The 8,956-nt window shown below is 43.0% G+C and overlaps 1 protein-coding gene across 6 annotated transcripts in view; it reads left to right on the top strand.

The window, feature by feature from the left end:
* Positions 1 to 8,956, top strand: part of SMG6 (SMG6 nonsense mediated mRNA decay factor) — a 310,391-nt gene that overhangs the window by 55,017 nt on the left and 246,418 nt on the right. The gene's annotated exons all lie outside the window — the stretch shown is intronic.

Below are 8,956 nucleotides of genomic sequence, written 5' to 3'. Positions count from 1 at the left end.
GCCCTTTGTATGTGTCATTTTGGTTAATTAATGGAAGATGGCGGTTTTGGCTAAAAGGAAGCTTATTTTTTATTTTTTAAAATTTTATTTTATTTTTTTTAGAGAGATGTATTTGCTATAGGGTGTGTGTACTCACTGGAGAGAGAGAGAGAGAAACAGAGAGACAGAAAGTGAGGAATCACCCCCACAAGGGGGATGTCCATGCCATAGTCCCTTCTCCTCCATTCTTTCGGGTTTTTTTTTTTTTTTAAAGTTTTCTATCGGTGTGAACTCACCAGTGAGAGTCAGAGAGAGGGGAAACTGAGAAATCACTCCCCAGGGGAAATGGCCACAGTCCCTTCTCCTCCATTCTTTCGGGATTTTGGGTATACGTGTACATTCACCTGGTGTGAGTTTCAAGCCTCTGGGCCTGGGACTTGAACCACAGTCAGCCATGTGGGGGTTCAGTGATGTAACCATGATCCCACCTGCTGGTCCCTATTTTAAAAATTTATTATTTTTTAAGAGCGATTTATTTTATTTTATTCATTATTATTATTTTTTAATTTGCTATAAGGACATATGCACTCACCATGGAGAGTCATAGAGAGAGTCAGAGAAAGTGAGAAAGCAATCTGCCAGGCCAGGACTTGAACCATGGTGGGTCATGAGGAAGTTCAGTGCCCTAACCACCATTCTACCTGCTGGCTCCCAAACCTTGTTTTTTTCTTTAGAGTTTTTTTTTTTTTTTTTGATATAGGTGGTGTGTGTTTGCAGGGGGTGGGGCAGATGGAGAAACAGAAAGTGAGAAATCAACCCCCAAGGCAGGATGACCACACCCATTCCCTTCTTTTTTAGTCTCTTCTCCGGATTCTGGGCATGTGCACACACGTGCCAGTAAGAGTCTGAAGCCACTGGGTCCAGGACTTGAACCAGAGTCGACTATGTGGGAGTCCAGCGACATAACCATTAGCACCATCTGCATGCCTCACAAATCTCTTCTTTTTTTTTTGGAGCGGTTTTTCTTTTTATTATAGGGCGCGTGCGCTCGCCAGACACACAGAGAGAGACAGAGAGACAGAAAGCGAGAAATCAGCCCCCAGGGGGGAGGGGCCCGCTGCAGTCCCCTCCTCGGGATCTTGGGCATGCACGCACACGCGCCTGGCGTGAGTTTTAAGCCACCAGATCTGGGACTCGAACCACAGTCGACTACGTGGGAGTCCAGTGACAGCCATTACGCTAACTGCTGGTCCCAACAAATCTCTTCTTTTTAAAAGTGATTAATTTGGGCACCAGCAGATGGTACAGTGGTTAAGGTGCTGGACTCCCATGTAGTTGACCACAGTTCTACTTCTGGATCCAGAGACTTGAAGCTCATGGTGGGTGTTTGTTTGTTCGTACTCAAAATCCTAAGAGGAGAATGGAGGAGAAGGGATTACAGTGTGACCATCCTCCCTGGGGGCTGATTTCTTGCTCTCTCTCTGTATGTATCTCTTGTCTCCCCAGCAAGCGCACATGCCGTATAGCAAAAATCTCTCTCAAAAAGAAAAAATGATAAGTTTGAAGTTAGATTCCCCCCGAAAAAAACCAACCCCCATGTATAAATACACTCAATCCAAACCTGTGTTGTTTGAAGTCAGAGTTAATTGTTATCCTAGGCACTACACGCAAAAGGGTAAATGATATTAGGCCTTCCCTTAAAGATACAGTCCAGTAAGAAAAATGGATGTGTAAATAAATACTTAGAATGAAGTATTATACAGGCATAATACTAGAATAACATACATAGTACAGAGGTAGTGAAGAAGAAAAAGAGATTAACTTGGTAAACATGGAAAGCTTCCTACAGAGGTGTTTTGTGTCCTTAGTTTTTTTTTTAATTTAATTTTATTCATTTTCATTATTTTATTTTATTTTTTTGAAGTTGATCAGAGAGAGACAAGAAAGAAGGAAAGTGAGAAAGCAAGCTGCCAGGTTCAGGACTTGAACCAAGGTCAGCCATATGTGGGAGTCCAGCTGCCTTAACTACCACATCATCTGCCAGCCCCATCTGTGTCCTTGATTTTTTTGGGAGAGGTTTTTGTTTCAGGGCGTGTGCATTCACTAGGAAGACAGAGACAGAGAGGCAGAAAGGGAGAAATCATCCCCACCCCCCCGCCCCAGGGAAGATGGCCATGCTGCAATCCCTTCTCCTCCATTCTTCTCTTGGGGTTTTGGGCATACACGAACACACACCCAGTGTAAGTTTAAGCAACTGGGTCTGGGACTTGAACCGTGGTTGACTACATGGAAGTTAAGCAAAATAGTCATTATGCTAACTGCTGGTCCCTGTGTCCTTAATTTTAAAAAAAGTTCTTTGAGTAGATGTGGACAGCAAACTTTTTCAGAAGGAGGAAGAACATGGATTAAAAAAAACAGTATAGTTAGAAACTACAAGGAATGGTTACTGCTGAGATTCTTAGCCAGGAGTCTATCTGCATTAGAATATCTTGGGCAATGGTACAGATGTCCACATCAATGCTGTCTAATCAGTAAGTTGGAACCAAAGATTCATCTTAAACTAGACTGATTCAGGGGTTTTGATTTGGCTCGAGCTTAGAAGTGAGTCCTACAAATAGTCCTCTGCTTTATTTTATGCATTAGCAAAGGTTGACTCACCCTAAAGTCATGCCTTCCATCATTCTAGGCTTTCTGAGCCAAGCCCTGCTTGGCTTAGGAATAAGTTATGCTTTGTGTTGTAACCCTTGGCAATAAGTCCTGTTGCCCTTCACATGCACAGTAGGACTGCAGCTACTAAAGCATATGGGGAAAAGGAATTAGGACAGCACCCTCTAAGGATTTGCATTTTTCCGGGGTGTTTCTTTCTTAGGAAAGGAGCTAAAAACCTTATTCTATCTAGTGAAATTTTAAGCTGACTTGTGCCACAAATCTCAAGATGCTAGGTCCTAGTTTATAAAGCAAAGAAGGTTAAGGCAGTTGACATTCTCTCTGAGGAATTTCTTTGGCAGGTTTTCCTATAGTCTTCTGGACAGATCTGTAAAACAGTATAGTTTAAAAAATATTTTGAAGTGACATAAGTCAAAAGGTTGAATAAGGCACCAGTACATGTCCTTGGTGCCCCTGAGAACATGTCACTTGTGATCAGTGCAGACGTGGAGTCAGATCTTCTGGATTGCATTCTTAATTTAATTTTCTTTTTCTTTTTTTTCTTTTTTTTTTTTTTTAGATTTTTTACTATAGGGCGCATGAGCTCGCCAGAAATACAGAGGCTGAGAGACAGAAAGCGAGAAATCACCCCCTGGGGGGATGGCCACACCACAGTCCCTTCTCCTCTCAGGATCTTGGGCACGCATATTCACATGCCCGGCGTGAGTTTAAGCCACCAGGTCCGGGTCTCAAACCATGGTCAGCTATGTTGGAGCCCAGCGACATAGCCACTACACTAACTGCTGGTCCTTCTTCTTTTTAAAAAATTCCCATAAACTTCTTTCCTTCCTTCTAGCTTTATTTATTATTTTTAAATTCGATACAGGGCAATTGCGCTCACCAGAAAAAGAGAGAGAGAGAAAGAGAGAGAGAGAGAGAGAGAGAGGAAGTAAACCTCCAAGTCCAGGATTTGAACTGCAGTTGGCCATGTGGGGAGTCCTTACCTACCAGGTCAATTACTAAGCCCCACAAATACATTTCTTAATCTTTCTCTGTTTCTACACCTGTAAAACAGGAGTATAGTCTGTTCCATCAACAGGTCTGGTATTTAATAGCAGTGCAGCTTTGATACCTAAATGGAGTCCCATATTTTTAGCACGGTCACCTTAATTTCCTCTATACCATAGTTAGAATCTTGGTGGGATTAGAACATATGGAGCAAAGGGATACAGGCTATGGAATGGAATATAGACTTTTGGACAGCAAAAAAGATTGTGGTAATTTAAACAATTATTATAGTATGATATTTATACAGAAAAGTATTAGGTCCTTGGGAAAGGCATGATGTGTTTTTCTATGCAAAAATGGGTCATGACTTTCCAGATAATCCAGTATATGTATCAAAGCCATACAGATTGGTAATTGTTACAAAGTTAATGTACATGTGTAACCAGCAGATAAGTGTATCATTTTCATTATTTTCTTCCCTTTTAGTTTTTTTTTTTTTCTTCTTCTTTTTTTTTGGGAGAGGTTTTTGCTATAGGGCTCGTGCACTCACCAGAAAGACAGAGAGAGACAGAGAGACAGAAAGGGAGAAATCACACACACACCCCGGGGGGGGGGGGAATGGTCACGCCGCAGTTGGATGAAAGATATAAGATTCAAAGGTGTTTGCTATGTCTTTCAAACTAGATAGTTTGGGTCTGGGAGCTAGAGAAAGGTATGACTGATGAAAAACCTAGCTGGAAGCAGGCATCATCTCCAGTCACAGTGGAACTGAGTCTCTCACCTACAGTGCTGTGGTTTTTCACCTTCATCTTGAATTCTCTGGCTGTTATGGAGAAAAGGGACATCGTGACCTGCCTACTCCTGGACATGCTTGGTTCAGCTCAGGTGTGGAATTTCACGCGCTCTACATTGCCGTGCTTGTAGCCTTGTCTTTGGTGTTAAGGCAAATGCCAGACTGTACCAGACCATGTCTGTGTGTAAGCCACTTTCATTCTAGCAGTGTTCTCTTTCTGCGGTTGCTTCCAGGGAGGTAGAGTTGCCTGTAATGATAAAGAGCAGATACAGAAGTTCACATCCAAACCTGAATGACCGTTTTTAACTTGTAACACTTTTCCTAGGAGTTGATGCTCCAGAATCCTTCCCTTATTTGGTGCCTTGCTTAAATCTGAAGCTTGCTCAAAGTTGCCAGAGCTGCCTGAATGCTGGTTATTTGCGTTTTGGTGCCCACAGCAGGGTGGTTTGTGAAATCTTTGTGACCACATCTCTTAAACTGAAGCTTCGTTCTCCCTGCGTTCTTAGTTTAGGTCTTGCTCCTCCCTTTCCTGAGAGACTCAGGGGTTTTCCTGTTTTGTGGTAGGTGGGTAGGCAGAGGTTATGTTTTCAGATATTTTTTTCTGGACTATGCACAGTCTTAGTGATAGAGTGTGAATGCATATATGTTCTTTGACTCTTGGAGAACTCTCATTAATTAGGCAGATTGTGAGCTTATCTAGAAAAACATTGGCCATTTTTTAGTTTTATTATTTTATTTGCATGAGAAACAAGCTTTTATTCACTTTTACCTTTTCTCTCTTCTTACTGGCATTATACTAGAGGGTAGTAGTTAAGAGCTTCCACTGACTTGCATGGTATCTTTTGGGCTAGTAGTGTCTACATTTTACTTGCAGATTTTCTGAATCTGCAAGATTTTTCAGTTGGTTTGACCTGGTAATCTTTCAGTAAATCGGTAGGTTTTTGTTTGGGGTTATTTAGCTTTTGGTCATCCTCAGTATGTCTTTCATGGTTCTGCTGAAAAGGTTGTCCTTATTATTTTTTTAAAGAATTATTTATTTTATTTGTTGTTATTTTTAATTTGGCCAGAGAGAAAGAGAGAGAAAGCGAGAAAGTAAGCAGCCAGACCCAGAGCTCAAACTGGTTGGCCATGTGAAAGCCCAGCACCTCAACCACTGTGCCACCTGCCGGCCACAGGTTGTCCTTTTTTTTAAGTGCAAGAATGAGGGGCCAGCAGGTGGCGTGGTAGTTCCTGCCCTGGACTCCCACATGGCCAGCTATGGTTCGAGGCCTGGATCTGGCGGCTTGCCTTCTTACCTTCTCTCTCTTTCTCTTACTATGTCCTTCTCTAGTCAAATTTAAATAAATTTAAAAAAATAAAAATAAAGTTCAGTAAAATAATAATTTTTTTAAATGTAAGAATAAAAGCTCAGACTCTGGATTCAAACTGCCTAGGTTGACCTTGGACAGTTACTTAACCTCTCTGCTAAGAATCTTCATTTATTACATGGAAATAATAGTAGTACTTATCTCACTAGATTATCTTTAAATGAATTAATAAGCACAGAGTAGAGGGGCCAGCGGTATGGTATGGTAGTTATGGTTCTGGGTTCCCATATGGTCGACTGAAGTTTGAGCCCTGCACCCAGTGTGGGGGCTTGAAAATCATGCCAGGTGCATGTACATGTGCTTCAGTCTCCAAAATCTGAGAGGAGAATGGAGGAGAAGGGATTGCAAGCATGGCCAACCCCCTGAAGAGGTGATTTCTCTCTGTCTCAGGCGAGTGCACACACCCTTTGACAAAAACAAGAGAAAATTCTTTTTTTTTTTGGAGAGGTTTTTTGCTATAGGGTGCATGTGCTCACCTGACAGACAGAGACAGACATAGAGACAGAAAGCGAGAAATCACCCCCCAGGGGGGATGGTCACGCTGCAATCCCTTCTCCTCTATTCTCCTCTCGGGATCTTGGGCACGCACGCACACGTGCCCGGTGTGAGTTTTAAGTCACCAGGCTTGGGATGCAAACCACAGTCGACTACATGGGAGGCCAGCAACATAGCCGTTACGCTAACTGCTGGTTCCTAACAACAGAAAATTCTTGGAAGAAGTAATTTCTAAACATGAAATGTATGTTTCATTTAGTTTGAGCCTTTTTTTTTTTTTTTTAAAGACTTATACTTGGAGGGGCTAGCAGGTGGCTTGGTGGTTAAGGCAGTAGGCTCCCACATGGCAGTTCAAATCCTGGGCCTGGCAGTTTGAAACTCATGCTGGCCACATGTGTATGTGTCTGTGCCCAAAACCCCAAGACGTGAATGGAGGAGAGGGGATTACAGCATGGCAATTGCTCCTGGGGGTTGGTTTCTCACTTTCTCTCTGTGTCTCCTGTGAACGCATGCGCCCTATGGCAAAAATCTCGGCGGGCGGGTGTGAGGGGAAAGATGACTTATACTTGGTTCTGGGATACCACTGCTCTGCAGATTAAGTTACTTGAGACGAGAACTGCTGAGACTCAGGGAGAAGCTCATTGATAGTATGTAGCGTGATTATTTTCATCTGTCTTCCCTTTTCTCTGTCTCCATTGCCATTGATTGTTTGCAGCAACAACTTTTTACCTGATCTTCTGGCCTTCACACACCTGACCCTACCCAGCCCTTCCTTTCCAAACTAAGCTAAACCCCATATATGTATATATATATATATATATATATATATAGAGAGAGAGAGAGAGAGAGAGAGAGCGATTTTTGCTATAGGGTGTGTGCACTCGCCAGAGAGACAAAAAGCGAGAAATCACTCCCCAGGGGAGATGGCCACGCCACAATTCCTCCTCTTCCAGACTCCTCTTGGGAATTTGGGCATACACATACATGTACCCAGCATGAGTTTTTTTTTTTTAAAGACAAATTTATTCAGCATCATAATCAGACTATTACATTTAGCAATCAACAGCATGTGTGCCAAAACAAAACAAAACAAAACAAAAAACCCTTTGTTGGAATGCTTTACACTTTCCACAGAACAGAAACTAAAATAACCTGTTGTACAATTAGTCACAAATACAGTCCTCGTATTTGTGCCCATACACATGAGTATTGTCTAAAACATTTCTTCTTTGTAGCAGCTAGGCCCTGCCACCACTGTGCTTGGCTGAGCTCACAAATCTGTTGTAACCTGTGGCTTCCCTGTCACTTCTCTGGCTCTCCTCCCCTGCTAAGCTTTGTTTCCTGGCAGTTAACTAAAACCTTCTGCCACTGCCATAGCTCCTGCTGCTGCTGGGACTGCCATAGCCACCTCGATTTCATGGTTTGGCAAAGTATTGGCTTCCATCGCCATAAGGACCAGAGCTTTTGCCTCCAAAGTTTCCACTCCTCATGGGTCCAAATTTGAAGACAAGTAGTTATAATTGCAAAATCACTGTAGCTTCCACCACCTCCAGAATTGCTTCCATCATTACCGAATCCATTATAGCCATCCCTACTTCCACCGTATCCACCATCACCACGGCTACCACCAAAGCCACCACGACCACTAAAGTTTCTTTCACTACCAAAATTGTCATTATCACCAAAACCATTTCGACCTCCACTGAAATTTCTAGAACCACTTCAACCTCGGACTGGAGGAAGCACTAGCCATCTCTTGTTTGGACACGACTTTCCTGACTTCACAGTTGTGGCCATTCACAGAATGGTATTTCTGAATGACTGTCTTGTCCACAGAGTCATGATCATCAAAGGCTACAAAAGCAAAGCCCCTCTTCTTGCCACTTCCTTGGTCAGTCAGGATTTCAATCACTTCAATTTTCCCGTACTGTTCAAAATAATCTCTTAGGCGATGTTCTTCAGTGTCTTCTTTAATGCCACCAACAAAGGTCTTTTTCACAGTTAAGTGGGCACCTGGTCTTTTAAGAATCTTCTCTTGAGACAGCCAGCCCTCTTTGGTTCCACAACTCTTCCGTCCACCTTGTGTGACCTTGCATTCATGGCTGCAGCTACCTCCTACACAGTGGCATATGTGACAAACCCAAAGCCTCTGGAGCTCTTGGTGTTCGAATCTCACATTACCACGCAGACAGTGAGTGTTCTCCATTGCTCAAAATGGCTCCTCAGGCTCTCATTGGTTGTTTCAAAGCTCAGCCCTCCGATAAAGAGTTTCCACAGCTGTTCAGCTCTTTAGGAGACTCTGACTTAGACATTATGGCAGTGGGAAGAGAGAGTTCAATGATGCTTTCCCAGCAGCATCCACAGACAGAAAGGAGTAAGCTAACGTACCTCCCCACATGAGTTTTAAGCTCCCAGGTCCAGGACTCGAACTGCAGTTGACTACATGGGAGTCCCTTACTCCATTTGCTGGTCCCTCCTGTAATATTTTTAATCAGCCAGAATGATCTTTAAAAGTGCAGGCTTGTGGGACCAACAGACGGCATAACAGTCACTAGACTCCCATATGGCCGACTGTGATTCAAGTCCCAGACCCGGTGGCTTCAAACTCACACCAGGTGCGTGTATGTATGTGTCCAAAATCCTGAGAGGAGAATGAAGGAGAAGGGAT

The sequence above is a fragment of the Tupaia chinensis genome, unplaced genomic scaffold, assembly GCF_000334495.1.
Source record: "Tupaia chinensis unplaced genomic scaffold, TupChi_1.0 Scaffold144899_1, whole genome shotgun sequence".
Taxonomy (NCBI): Eukaryota; Metazoa; Chordata; class Mammalia; order Scandentia; family Tupaiidae; genus Tupaia; species Tupaia belangeri.
The sequence above is the reverse complement of the archived record's forward strand: the minus strand, read 5'-3'. Positions and strand labels throughout refer to the sequence as shown.